This window comes from Dermacentor andersoni, chromosome 6 (genome assembly GCF_023375885.2).
Source record: "Dermacentor andersoni chromosome 6, qqDerAnde1_hic_scaffold, whole genome shotgun sequence".
Lineage (NCBI taxonomy): Eukaryota > Metazoa > Arthropoda > Arachnida > Ixodida > Ixodidae > Dermacentor > Dermacentor andersoni.
The window spans coordinates 8735708-8749586 of NC_092819.1; positions in this window are offsets into that span (position 1 = coordinate 8735708).

Below are 13879 nucleotides of genomic sequence, written 5' to 3' on the forward strand. Positions count from 1 at the left end.
CAGGGTGTTTTATTTTAATGTTAGCAGACTTTCTGAAAATTCCTGTGGTATTTAGCACAAATCTACTTATTCACCTGGAACACTTGAAGAAGAACTATATATTACCTACACTGTAAATCAATACGCATGACTGACTAAGTAAGAAGCTTTACTCATTACATTTTCAACTAATTGTTTCTGCTGCATGTGTTGCAACGTACGAATAAAGCCAGTGATTTCACAAGGCACATCCACTTGGAAAGAATTTTGACACTAGTACCAGTCTTTAGATAAGTGCAGTCAAACATGCCATAAAAATGCACAATTGCTCCACTTACTTCTTTTTAACAAAATGTGTTCATATATTGAAGCACAAAAGAGATTGGAACACAAAATAATGAGGTCTTACGTGCCAAAACCACCATTTCATTATGAAGCACACCGTAGCGGTGGGTGGGGGGGCGAGGCTCCGGAATAAATTAGACCACCTTGGGTTACTTAAGCTGCACCTAAATAAGTACGCGGGTGCGTTCGCATTTAGCGCCCATCAAAATGGGGCCGCTGTGGCCAGGATTCGATCGTGCGACCTCGCGCTTAGCAACCCAACACCATAGCCACTAAGCAACCATGGCGGGTGAGATTGGAACACATGCATTTTATCGCAAACTTCCCTAACGCAATCACGAAACTGGTGTCACCCAAACAATTTGTTCCAGATGAATATGTCTTTAAAACTCACTGGCTACTATTTGTAAATTGAAATATTTGGCGTAAATTATTGATTAGCCAAAAGGTGACTTCCATTTTTTTGGTGCGAATAGTGTCTGCCTCTGAGAGTAATCTAACTAAAGAAATAGGATTGTGCTTTATGTCATGAGTGATTAAAAATTCTGTTAGAGATATAATAAATCACCCTGTATATGTATCATTTCTATCTTGTGTTCCTCATTAACTTGCACAGTATATGTGCTGTTTCTCAATAACGAGCATACTGATTCTCTAGGTGTTCAATCAACATAAAGATGTCCAGAATGTCATGAACTTAGTGGCGTAGTTTACTGCACAAAGTAAACCCCACCACTTGATTCATGACATCCTGTCATCCTGTGCAGCGTCGGCTTACAGCATTCCTAATATGTGTCGTAGGAAATACAGGAGAACAACGCGGGTATGTAGATGTGTATTTCATGCAACACAAGAGATGACGAAAGGCACGCTCACATCTAATCAAATTCTTACGACGAATCCGGAATTGTTCTTGAACACGGGAAATTGTGTAGGACTACGTTGAACACAGCGACGACCCCCTTTCAGTCATGGTTCTAAGGCTTGACTGATGAAAGTCAGAAGCATGTCGTAAGTAGTAGCAGCTATAGTAGCTATAGCCATAACACCAATTTTCTGAGAAAGAATGCGGTAAATTAACTGCATAAATATTTACCTACGAATAATAAATTTATAATGTCCTCACAAATACGTATGTGTTTGTGTTCATATGGTATATAAAAGCTTTTCAAATATTTCAATTGGTGATGCTAATCCTCTCTTCTCACTCAATTCTTTTTGCACATTTATGGACTTAAATACCGACAAGCTTCCCAATTCTTGTCATTTGATGCATTTTCAACTCTTCGAAGAAACAATAAAATTGAGGTAATAAAATAGAACAGGACAGGGATGACGCTGGATGCAGTTCTTGCCCTTTTGTTGAAGAATAAATGAACGTAGTTCTGCAGATGCCTCATTAAACATGTCCATGTACCTCCCTTGCATAGATCCTTAAATAATTTGCTCTTTCTCCCGAAAGGCAGAGCATTGATAGCGATAGCAATGTGTAAGGCTAATGAACGAAGTAAGGATCGTCAAGTAATTAGATTAACAAACGCGCTGTCATGCGCGCACAGGCAGACGGACAGATCTCGCTCGATGACCATGGACACTCGCTGTCACAACACCGACGTGATGAAGAGCGGCAGCAGCGGCGAACGAACGCTTTGTGCTAACTCTCGCTTCAACGTGCCTCCGAAACTTGATTACCAGCCCTTCAACACGAGGCGCGCGAGAACACACTGACACGAAGCCATCAGCCATCTTGGCTCGGCCAACATTTGCACCCGCTGCAGACTACCTCCAAGATAAGGAGCGCGGAGCTGCGCTCAGCCGCGCCATATGCCGCAGCAGCACTCGGACCACGAGAGGAGACGCGGCTGCCCAAAGAGGAGGAGGTTGGATTGACGAGGCTGGCTGTCTGGCGTCATGCTCCTTCCTATTTTCCCTCCGTTCATGCGTGTTTGCTACAGTGGCGGCATACGTATTATGCACGCATATAGAATATGTATTTCTAGTTCAGATGGCGTCAACTGGAGCACAGAACCGTCACTGAGATCTTGTGATTGGTGAATATCTAAGTGCCGCGGCTAACATTAGGGTATAATAATAATAATACTAATACTAATAATAATAATAATAATAATAATAATAATAATAATAATAATAATAATAATAATAATGGCTATGGTATGTTGCGGTGTCTGTAACCACGCTAGGAATAAGTGCGTATCAAAACGAAATGTCCAGGTCTCTGGCCAAAAGCTCCTGATTTTCAACAAACCAAAGCCATCCAAAGATTTGTCGTGCCATGCAAGCGAAAAAAAACTGGCCGGATTGGCCATACCAGGTTTCACAACATAGGCACCTTGCAGTTGATCGACGCGAGGTCGACGTCAATTTACAAGCCCCGCCAAACTACACATTGCTGAGCTTTGCACAACCAATGTTATGTTGGCCACCATACACCTGGCCAGGCCTGGACCAGAAGAGTTTTTTCTATTGCGTTAAGGAAGCTTTGCTCAGGAGTTCCTACCGAAATACCTTGTAAAAGAGAAATAGTTTTTTTAGGCACCACCAGCATCGCATTTGATTCTATAAAAAGTTAAAATGTACCGATTCATAGGAAGCACTACTTTATTTCAGCAATCAATGTTTTGAAAACTGCGCAATTAAAACAACTGGAACACCAAGTTCACTACCCTGTAGCTCGAAAAAAATGTCACAATATTGTAAACTGTATCTTTTACGAGATCTAAGGCAAACAAAATTGAAGTATTATTCACCTCGAAAAATACTACTAATTCCGGACTGGGGTTTTCGAAACGTTCTCGTAAACCTTGCAATAATTTCACGTAAGCTGTAATCTCCTATTTATCAAATTTCTACGCTTCAGGTCGTTTAACAGATGCAGTTTGCCAGATGTGCGACATCTGGCTTAACCAGAGTTAGATCTGTAAACTACGCTTTTCAATTTTTTTAAACTTGCCGATTTTCAGAAACGTCTGCTGTAGGGAAGAGACCCTTAATAGAAATTTTGATCCCTGCAGTCAATATAATTATTTTTTACTGAAGCTGAGCAAATGTAATTAAAATCCATTCATCGGTTCTGGAATTAAAGCGTGTCAACCTTTCAGAAGTATCGAAATAGGGAAATGGAGGTGACCTCTAAGTAATGCCGTCTCATAAACTAAGGACACCGAAGAGCAACAATAAATAAGTTGTGACTGATGAAGTATTTTTTCAAGAGTTGTTTCCCATCTTTGGAAGATAGAGGTTGGTTGGTTGGCTGATTGAATAAAAAGTGAAGGGTAGTTTGCATCTTTCAAACGACGCAAAGGAGACATTCACAAGAAAATATATACAAGGCTAGTGTGGGTGTATTTTTGTGTATGTTTCTGTCGCGTTGTTCCAAAGAGTGCGCACACAGAAACATACTCAATTTACTGAAGTTATCATCTGAAACATTGTGCCTAAACCGAGAGCCGGTACGTCAGCGTCACGTCTGTGCAATCTTTCGCTACGGCTACAAGTACCATATAGCCTACCTGAGCAACAACAGCAAACTGTTCTGCGATAAAGGGTCGTGGTTCGCCATCTTTGGTTGGCTAAAGTCAATCAATGGATCGTTCACGGTTTCCATTTCAGCATGCTACTCATTAAGATATCCACGAGCAGCGGCTGTACCACGAACCCTCTTCGACCCACTGCGCAAGCTCATGGACATCTTTGGGCAGCTATTCCGTAAACACGGCTAAAACATGTTGCCTATATCGCTAGACATTTCGTTTGCGAGAAGCACATGTCACAGGATCGCGTCGAGAGGTTCCGGGCGGCTACGTATGTTTCTCTCTAACAGTATTCCCGCCAATCTGGGTCACTGGGTAGTCCGTGGTCGAACGGGCAGCGCATCGGGCTGCTGTTGCACAGGCTTCGAAACCAACGAACTTGAGTGGTTGAGCATGGGGCTATGTGCCGCTCTTCAATAAACTTGTCGCCAACTTGGGTCGCGTGCCACTGAGTGTGCGGCAAACGAGAAAACCACTCTCAGTGTTCGTACGGACTGGCGCGCCACACGTACCGCCTCGCAGACCACGCGCGAGCTTCAGCGACTCTAGATGACGCAGCGTGCCCAGAAATAAGCGCGAGAGAGCGAAATAAGCGCATGAGTTCTTTCGAAAAACTGGAAATACGTATTTTATTCATTTTAGTTGTCCCGTCGATAGGAAAGTGGGCATGCCCGGTCGTAAAGCCTGGACTTGGTATGAAGCTTTTCTCACATAAAAATAACATGTGTTTAACAGAAGTTTTAGTTTTGGCTTTGCGACTTTTTTTCTTTCTATGTAGTGTATTTTACAGTAATCAGGAAGGTCTCTCTGGCTCTTGTGCGCCGCTGTTTTGTTCGTTTATGGCGGCACGCGCTCTTCGAATAATACGTCGCGTCTGTGAAGGACCTATTTCGTACCGTACGTTTTCGGTGTTCCTGATGATGATAATGCGAAGACACTCGAAAGCAAAAGCTTTATGTGAACTGCTACAGTGTAAGCGAGCTACAGCGCCTAGGAGTCACTCCTGGTCATTTGTGTTTTCATGTGCACGTTATTGATAGACTCGCGGAGGGTAACAGAAAGCTACTTCAAACTGAAAGCCGAAGAAAAACAGTAATGAAATGACCAAAGAAAGAGATAAAAAGACTTCAGTCATATTTGCCATGAAAAATACTGTAATCCTGGGATGTTTTCATAAATCACACAGTTGGAGACTACTTTATTTAAATTTTTCTCAGAACACGATCCTAGGTCACTTTTGTACGTTTTTATGAACACTGCTGAGTGTATGTGAACTGAAGTTTGGGAATAGATCAGTTAGTGCCTTTTACAACTTTGGACCTGCAATAAGCATCAATAAGCAAATTAGAGTTTAGTAAACAACTGAAAATTCGCAGTTTCTCCCGAAAGGAGAAGCCTCGATTGCGATAGCAAATTAGTGGACAGCTATACGAAGTAAGGGTAGTAGTTTTATCGGCAGTATAAACATCTAGACATAGGTCCACTAACTAAATCAACAAGCAAGGTGTCACGCGCGCACAAGCAAAGATGAACACATCTCACTAGACGACGGCGGAAACTCGCTGTCAAAACGCTACTGCGAGGAAGCAGCAGCGAGCGACTAGAAAATCGTGTTGCGTTTGGCATCAACGCGAAATAAACCGTGAAAACACAGCTCGCAGGGGGCTTTGTCCCCGTTGCAGAAGGCTTTCAAGATACAGCGGCCCGGGCGGGCGGGCGCGCGCGGCCGCCCGGTTCGCCTGAAGTACAACGCGCCCCCTCTCTACCCGCCCCCCGGAGCCTTGTGCGCAGCGGAAGAGGGCGAGCTTTCTCCCCGCTTTCCTCGCTTGCGTGCGCGAGATTCGCCGGCTCACCCTGGCACGCTTTCACTCGCACATAGAGCATACGGTGCGCGGCGAAGATTTTATCGTCCTTGGAGGTTATTGGCGGCGAGGAGTTACGGAGTCGCTATCTATCGGAAGCGCCTCGCTGGCGTAGTATGAGGGATCACGTGGCGCGCTCCTCATAGGTTTTGCTGTCAGCGCTCACTGAAAACACCACGCGCGAGCTCTCCCGGATATTTCTGTAAGTACTTTCGAAACGTGAGAAGTTTTTTTTAATGTCTAAATAATAATCTTGGGCAAACAGAAAGCACAGAATCGTTTACAGACGCTATGTCTCTTTACGGAATACGTACAGTGAACGCCACTGCGCGCGGTCGCCGCGATGGAGTCTCCCGAACCGGCTTCTTGCGTGAAAGGTAGGTAAACGCTGAGAGCAAACTATGTGAAATATGCTCTTATAGTATTCGTATAACTAAATGGAGCGTAATAGAATGAAGCCTCAATGCAGCGATTGCACAGATTCGCAGCGACCGACTGCGCGTCTGCATGCTTGTCCGCGTAGTGTTTCGCTTTCACCGCGTGCGCGTTTACGCGCCGTGCCATGAGCTTTAGGCCGCAGAATATGAGCATCTGAGTATACAAGCGACCATTGTTGCGTGGGCGCTATCAGAGTTATTCAAAAATAATTTCATTGTAGAGGCTTCGGCGCCTACGGGGACTGTGATGTGCCGTCGCGACAATTCAATGTTTTTTTTTTCTTCTAAATTCTTGGACGTTTCAATATAATTTCTCGAGTTGCGCCGCACTGTATGTTTATCGGTGTTCTCAGCGTGCGATTTCCCGCTGCTTCTTTTTTTTTTTGTAATCCAGTGCATTAATCCATAACACAAACATGACCATATGCCATGCTTTTTTCGATGTGCTTCTTACCGCTCCCTTTCCACTCCAGTGAATTTGCCAGCATATATAGCATCGACAAGTTCATAGACCAAACCGTCATGACATTAGTCGGGCAGCGGACTCGGGCGAGCGTCTCAGTGCGCGTTTTCCGAACATCGCAGACCCGGCGCTGTAGCAGAAATCTTCCTCGCGTCTGTGCTCGCTGCATACCCGTGTTGTAGCCGATGACTGTTTGCCGGTTTTATGTTTCGCGAGCCAAGCATTACGCAGCTTCTTGTCCTGCGGCTACGTGTGAATAAGGCTAACACCGGGCTCCGTTGCGTAAGTCCGGCACTGCGGCACCGAGCAGTAGCCTACCATGTTGCGCGCCTTCAAAGACAGCCACTACCTATTGAAGTGCTTTCAAGCGTTGTAAAGGAGACACTTGAAGCGGGAAAATCTCGCCACTAAATGAGGACCGCAGTGTACGAGGGAATTTAAACTCTCGTTTTCAGCTCGCGTCGGCGCTCCCGAAGCAGCCGACGCGGCCACTATGTCCACGTGATCCCTAATAGCACGTCACGCCGATGGTGGCGCCAGGTTTTCCAGTGGTGGAGCTCGAGGCCAATACGGGATCTCACGGTGACGGCGACGACAGAAATGCGTTGGAGTGTCCATATAATTGCTATCGCAATAAAAGAATGCCACAGTGGCAGTAGCACTATGTGAAAACTGAAAAAAGTGTTACCCTAATTTTTTCATGTATGTACAATGTTATTCTTACATAAGATACCATTGTCCATGGATCTGCGAAATTTGTAAGCTCTGTGGCTAGTAGTGATTACAAAAAGATACCTTTGTGAAGGAAAACAAAAACAAAGTAACAAGAACACTGAAATATGATTTTTAAAATATTTCCTGCGTTATTGACAGGCCTAGTGTATCTGATACCATATGAATAACTAAAAGAACCCAACCACGTTCATCACTTCTCTAACTGCAATTATTGCATGCTACCTTTCAAGTGATCACCCACTTTAAGAATGTCCGACTGCTTTTGTTTAATTATATAGAATTAAACAACAGCTCCGATAATCTGCGTAATAGTGTATTGGGTCAATTGAGCCTTGGGCCAATCTCTGCTGCGGTACGCTACTACTGTGTATGGTTCTTACTCTCAGTCACGAGCTGAACAAACTGACGAAGTTTTACATAAACTATGGGCAAACATATTCTATGCTACAAAACTGTGACGGCTTAAATACCATTCAAAAATGGTCGCTGCTGAAATTTCTTTTTTAACACCATTTATTTATACTAGTAGTGGTTATAAGAAATTATTTCTCCTGTAAATTCAAACATGTAGAGATTAAACCGCGAGTTTTAAGAAGCATGCGCCGTTGCAAGCTTCCTAAAATATATACCTATTTAAGTATCTTTATGCCCGCTTTTACTTTAATTAGTTGCCTTTAATGTTGTGTTTTCAGTCTATAAAAGAATTGAAATACGCTGTGAAATCTTTATTGTCTATTAGAGTGCAATAATTGCGCTTTGCTACTTTTTACTCTGTAACGACGCGTCATTAATTTTATTGTTTCTTGTGCTTTGTTTTAATTGTGTTTCTTCGTATTTTTCACTTCAGATTATTTTGATTTTCTTACTTTATGAAATAGCTTGTGTTATCAGAGTCATGCATGTGTATTTTTTATTATTGTATGCCATTTTGTTTATAATTCTACGTCTTTCTTCTCTCTTCCATAACTTGTATATGGGCTGAGTAGACATTACAGCAATTTCCATGTCCTGCGCGCATAAGATACGCTTCAGCGGGCACGAATACCACATTGAATTTTACTGGAAGAGAATATGTATGTATGTATGTATGTATGTATGTATGTATGTATGTATGTATGTATGTATGTATGCATGTATGCATGTATGTATGTATGTATGTATGTATGTATGTATGTATGTATGTATGTATGTATGTATGTATGTATGTGTGTATGTATGTGTTGGTACCAACAAATCTTATTTTTATATATCTTATAATCTTATTTTTATAGCGGCTCAAATCTTAAATGTGAGTAAAATATATGTTTTTAATTAATTGTGTCCACGTGTGCACACTAGCAGCCTCCTGTGTTCTGGATTGCGCTGAATGCTTATGGTCACTTGATAGAGACGGTAAGCACCAGGCTCTCCAACACTGAGCGGCAGCCGAACTTCACCGTACCACGATCATAGGAGAGTGCAGGTGCAGGACATTGTGTGCAAACTATACCGTAAGGGATACGAAGATGTTTAACTGGTAGAGTCTCACGGCATACAAAGAAACTCGTTAAAACGTTAAAAGCAATAAACTTCAGTTGCAAGTAAGCGCTCGTCCGTGTCGTGTCTCCCTCCTTGCCCCTGTCAAAATACGAGCTTGTCTGTTTTTAAATAAACAAAACCCGCCGTGGTTGCTTAGTGGCTATGGTGTCGAACTGCTAAGCACGAGGTTGTGGGGTCGGATCCCGGCCACGACAGTCGCATTTCTATGAGGGCGAAATACGAAAAATACCGTGTACTTAGATATAGGCGCACGTTAAACAACCCCTTGTGGTCCAAATTATTACAGTGTCCTCCCCTACGGCCTGCCTCGTAATCAAATCGTGGTTTTGGAATGTAAAACCACATAATTTATTTTAAATAGTCAAAAGCGCAAAACTTGCAGCGCCCTACAGAGATGACGGAGTGACTCAGTCAATAACCGCATACCAACAAATCTAGGATGAGGATTGAATGCCTGGGGTGATGGAGGGGTGGAGAAATACACAATAAGCTTTAACTAAAAAAATTAAATTATCGGGTTTCACGTGCCAAAACCACTTTCTGATTATGAGGCACGCCGCAATGGGGGACTCCAGCAGGGGTTCTTTAATGTGCAGCTAAATCTAAGTACACGGGTGTTTTCGCATTTCGCCCCCTTCGAAATGCGGCCGCCGTGGCCGGGATTCAATCACGCGATTTCGTGCTCAGCAGCCCAACACCATAGTCACTAAGCAACCCCGGCGGATAGTTTATTACCTAATGGGGGACCAATCAAAGACACCTTACAAAAGGGTGAAAGTTAACTAAAGTAATATTGTAAAAGCGGCAATAAATATCGCAAGCTAAAACTAAAATAGATAAGGCTCAACGATATAATCGAAAGTGGGTTTTGTAGGCTGCGTTACGAAATATAGCTTTTGTTAACAAGGTGTTGAGAGTGCAGTGAACTCCGCGGCAGCAGAGGATCCAAGAAAGACAGAGATAGAAGCGGTTGAACAGGGCCCAGACCGTACACTAATATAGATGCTACTTGAACAATCTAAGCTTCGCTTAGGTGATAATCTGTCAGCCATTGGGGGCGGTTTCGGACGCAATGACATCCCGCGGGGCTGCCTCAAACTCGCATTAGTAGTGGGTGGCCACAATTACTAAATACATGCCATAGGCTTTAGCACGACGACTCACGCTTGGACTGCGGAGACAAGGAATTGCACTGATGCCAGCAGAATTTGCCTCCCTTTCTACTAACAAGCACAAATAAATAATCCGATTCTTTTGTGAGGAAAACATGTAGGCTTCACAAGAATTTCTCCAGTAATCCTGAAAAAGTTGCACTGTCTGCCAAGTGGGCTCGTAACTGCTTTTCACTAAACTTCACTTAAAAGAGGCCTCAGCCACCCGTCGGCCATGGTGCAAAAGCACATTCTGTAAAGAGCATACGCTGCTGAGAACATCTGTGCCAAATTTTCGACCTGTGTGCAACACAGTGGAGCGTGCAGTCATCCCTTTCTCAAACACACTCTTTTCGGTAGAGGCCTTCTCCTCACTTGTTTCGGGCCTGCCGGCGGCTGTTCCTTTACGTCATCGGACCGATTCTCATACTGCGCTGCTATTGGCCGATAGCTAATATCAATCAAGAAGCGTGTTTGGATCAGTGCGCTTCTTCCTACTGTTACTGTGTGTATTTATTGAGGCAGTTTACTTAAGTGGCTAAAGTAAGAGAACTGTGCGTTTCAAATTTCGATAGGAAACACATACTCATGGAAGAAGTTGACTATCGTCTGCTCACGCTCGCCCGCAACCCCTCCTGCGTAAGAATGAAACTTTGACCACACTGCTTATCGGCGTCGTAGTTGCAGGGTCCCGCTAATTTCGACTAGTTTAAACACTGAAATAGCCTCGAACCACGCGAAACTTGTCAGACGCCACGTACGCTTGAAGGTGTGCGCTCATGAACTCCTCGTCTCTCCTGCCTAGATGCCTTCACAGACATCGCTTCGTATTGCTAGAAATTCGAAATGCGCAATTTGGATGTGGCTACTATCTGTCGACCAAGCTGGTGCAGGACAAGTCCGGTCCGCAACCAGCAGGGCAAGATCACCGTAGCCAGACTGGAGTACATGAGTGCGAGCGCACACTCCTACCCTGTTGCGCACTACAGTTAGCCACTACAGCTGCATGGCGCTGTTTCTGCTGTGTAATGCAGATACCGCAGCCACCGCTAGATGCCGTGACGATCTCGCTCGCTGAGCGTGCTGCAGCTGGCTGAGGACAACCACGTGCTTTGATTGGTTTCTGGCTGACGTGGCTCTAGGTGCATGGCGAGCCGGCCCGAACGCCAACATCTGACTGGAATGTCCGGGTGCCGAGCTGCACACTTTCAAGGTGTGTCGCCATCATGGTCGAAGCTCGTTACATTATGAACATTTTCTACTCGAGTCTGGAGAGCGGCATCCATCGCTTAACCGATGTGCACACTGCATAAGTACTCGCAAAAGCGATCACAATGACGACGCTTCGTTCGTGTGATTGTCGTACAAATAAGTGCAAAAGGAAATGTGCTAGTTATGTCAAAAAGAGAGACAGCGACACAGCCGTACGTAGCTGTCTAGCACACTGTAGCACAGACAACGGATGAGAGACCGTGAACTTATCCTTAAGTTGAAGGATAGCCTCCGACTTTGGCGCATCGTAGGCGCTAAATCGGAAGCAGCATGTACGTGAACATCCAAAATTAAATCGGAACTGCGCGCCGCAGTAACGTTCCATAGGATGAGTGTTGTGGCCACCACTCTACGACCGTTGTCTAGACCTGCCTTCGCAGTGCAAGACATTGAAGAAGGAGCGGAGGTCCCCTACTATGGCGTGCCTCACAATCACATGGGAGTTTCGGCACGTAGACCCCAGAATATATCTAAAGAGAGGATCAAGTACCGTGAAGGGGATCAAAGGCAACCTTTGATTGCAAATAACAATGAGTAGTTTTTGATTCAAAGAATTTCTGAACAAGTTTACTTTAATGTCAACTGCATTTCTCGATTTTCATAAATAAGTTTCCCAGGGCAACTTTAAGTAAATCAAGGTGTTACTGAAGTTGTGGGGTTTTCGAAATAGTCACACAGTCAATGCACTTCGTGTTCGAGAAAGTACCTCATCAAAAAAATCTTGGATGTTTCTTTTAAAAGAAAATTCGAAACACATTATGTAAGTTTGGAAATTATAGCAGCTTTTGCTATATTGACCAATTGTGATTGGAGTTCAAGATATTGTAATGTTCGGTAAGTAGCCAGGTCTGTCCTGCAAAATATCGTATATTTCATTGTCACATCTTCCCTGTAATTTGTTTTATGGTTCATCATTCTGCAGCTGTGCTAACTTTAATAAAGCATCAGGTCCTTTAAATCACGATTGATTTTATAACGTGCGTAAGGCTTGAGTGGACGCATGAACTTATAAGTGTTATGCGTGTACTCACCTGGTGCCTTTGGAAGAGGTAGTCCACTTATAACAGTCAGCTTTCCAACACCAGCGGGGCCACGTGAGAAGCCAAATGTCGGACCCTTAGATGCACCTGGAAGACGTGGAGTACTGGGAGCACCTGTCCCAAAAGGCAACCTTGGTGCACCGGTAACACCTGTAGTACCAGGAAGTGTTGGACCTCGAGGCACGTTCAGAATGCTAGGTGCAGCTGGGACAGCCCCTGGAGGTGGCAGATAGCTGGGTGGTCTCCTTGTGGAGGGCCTAGATCCACTTGGAGCCTTTGGCCCACTAGGACTTGTTGACCCTAATAGGCCAGAGGGCCCCTTTGGCCCACTTGGTAATGGGAGGCCCGGTACCTTAGGAAGGCCTGGTATAGTCGGACCACCAAAAAGAAAATCATTTGGTATAGCTGGTCCCCCTAATTTACTTGGCCCTTTTGGACCACCAAAGCCAGATGGCCCACTTGGTCCACCAAGACCTCCTGGTGTACTTGGTTTGCTAGGTCCAGCTGGTCCTGTAGGTAATCTGGATCCAAAGGTGAATGTAGCTGTAGGGCCTTTCGGTCCACTAGGCCCGGATGGTCCACTTGGTCCTTTAGGTCCTGCAGGGCCACTGGGCCCAAATGGTCCACTTGGTCCTCTTGGTCCAGTAGGTCCTCCTGGCCCACTTGGTCCGAATGGTCCACCAGGTCCTTTAGGTCCTCCTGGGCTACTGGGTCCGAAGGGCCCACTCGGTCCGCTAGGTCCCCCTGACCCACTGGGTCCAAAGGGTCCACCGGGTCCTGTAGGTCCACCTGGGCCACTGGGTCCTGATGGACCGCTCGGGAAGGGCCCACTTGGTCCACTAGGTCCAAATGGTCTAGATGGTCCGCTAGGTCCCCCTGGCCGGCTTGGTCCTCTAGGTTCACCAGGTCCTCGAGCCCCTCCTGGGCCACTAGGTCTGAATGGCCCACTTGGACCCCTTGGTCCACTAGGCCCACTTGGTCCACTAGGTCCCCCTGGCGCACTTGGTCCAAACGGTCCACTAGGTCCACCAGGTCCTCTAGGTCCTCCTGGACCACTAGGTCCCCCTGGCCCACTTGGTCCACCGGGTCCTTTAGGTCCTCCTGGGCCACTGGGTCCGAATGGCCCACTTGGTCCGCTGGGCCCGAATGGTCCACTTGGTCTTCTAGGTCCCCCTGGACCACTTGGTCCGAATAGTCCACTAGGACCACCAGGTCCTTTAGGTCCTCCTGGGCCACTGGGTCCGAAAGGCCCACTTGGTCCCCTTGGTCCACTAGGTCCAAATGGTCCGCTTGGTCCCCTTGGTCCGCTAGGTCCAACTGACCCGCTTGGTCCACTAGGTCCCCCTGGGCCACTTGCTCCGAATGCTCCACTAGGACCACCAGGTCCTTTAGGTCCTCCTGGCGCACTGGGTCCGAATGGCCCACTTGGTCCCCTTGGTCCAAATGGTCCGCCTGGTCCACTAGGTCCACCAGGGCCTCTTGCTCCGAATGGTCCACTAGGACCA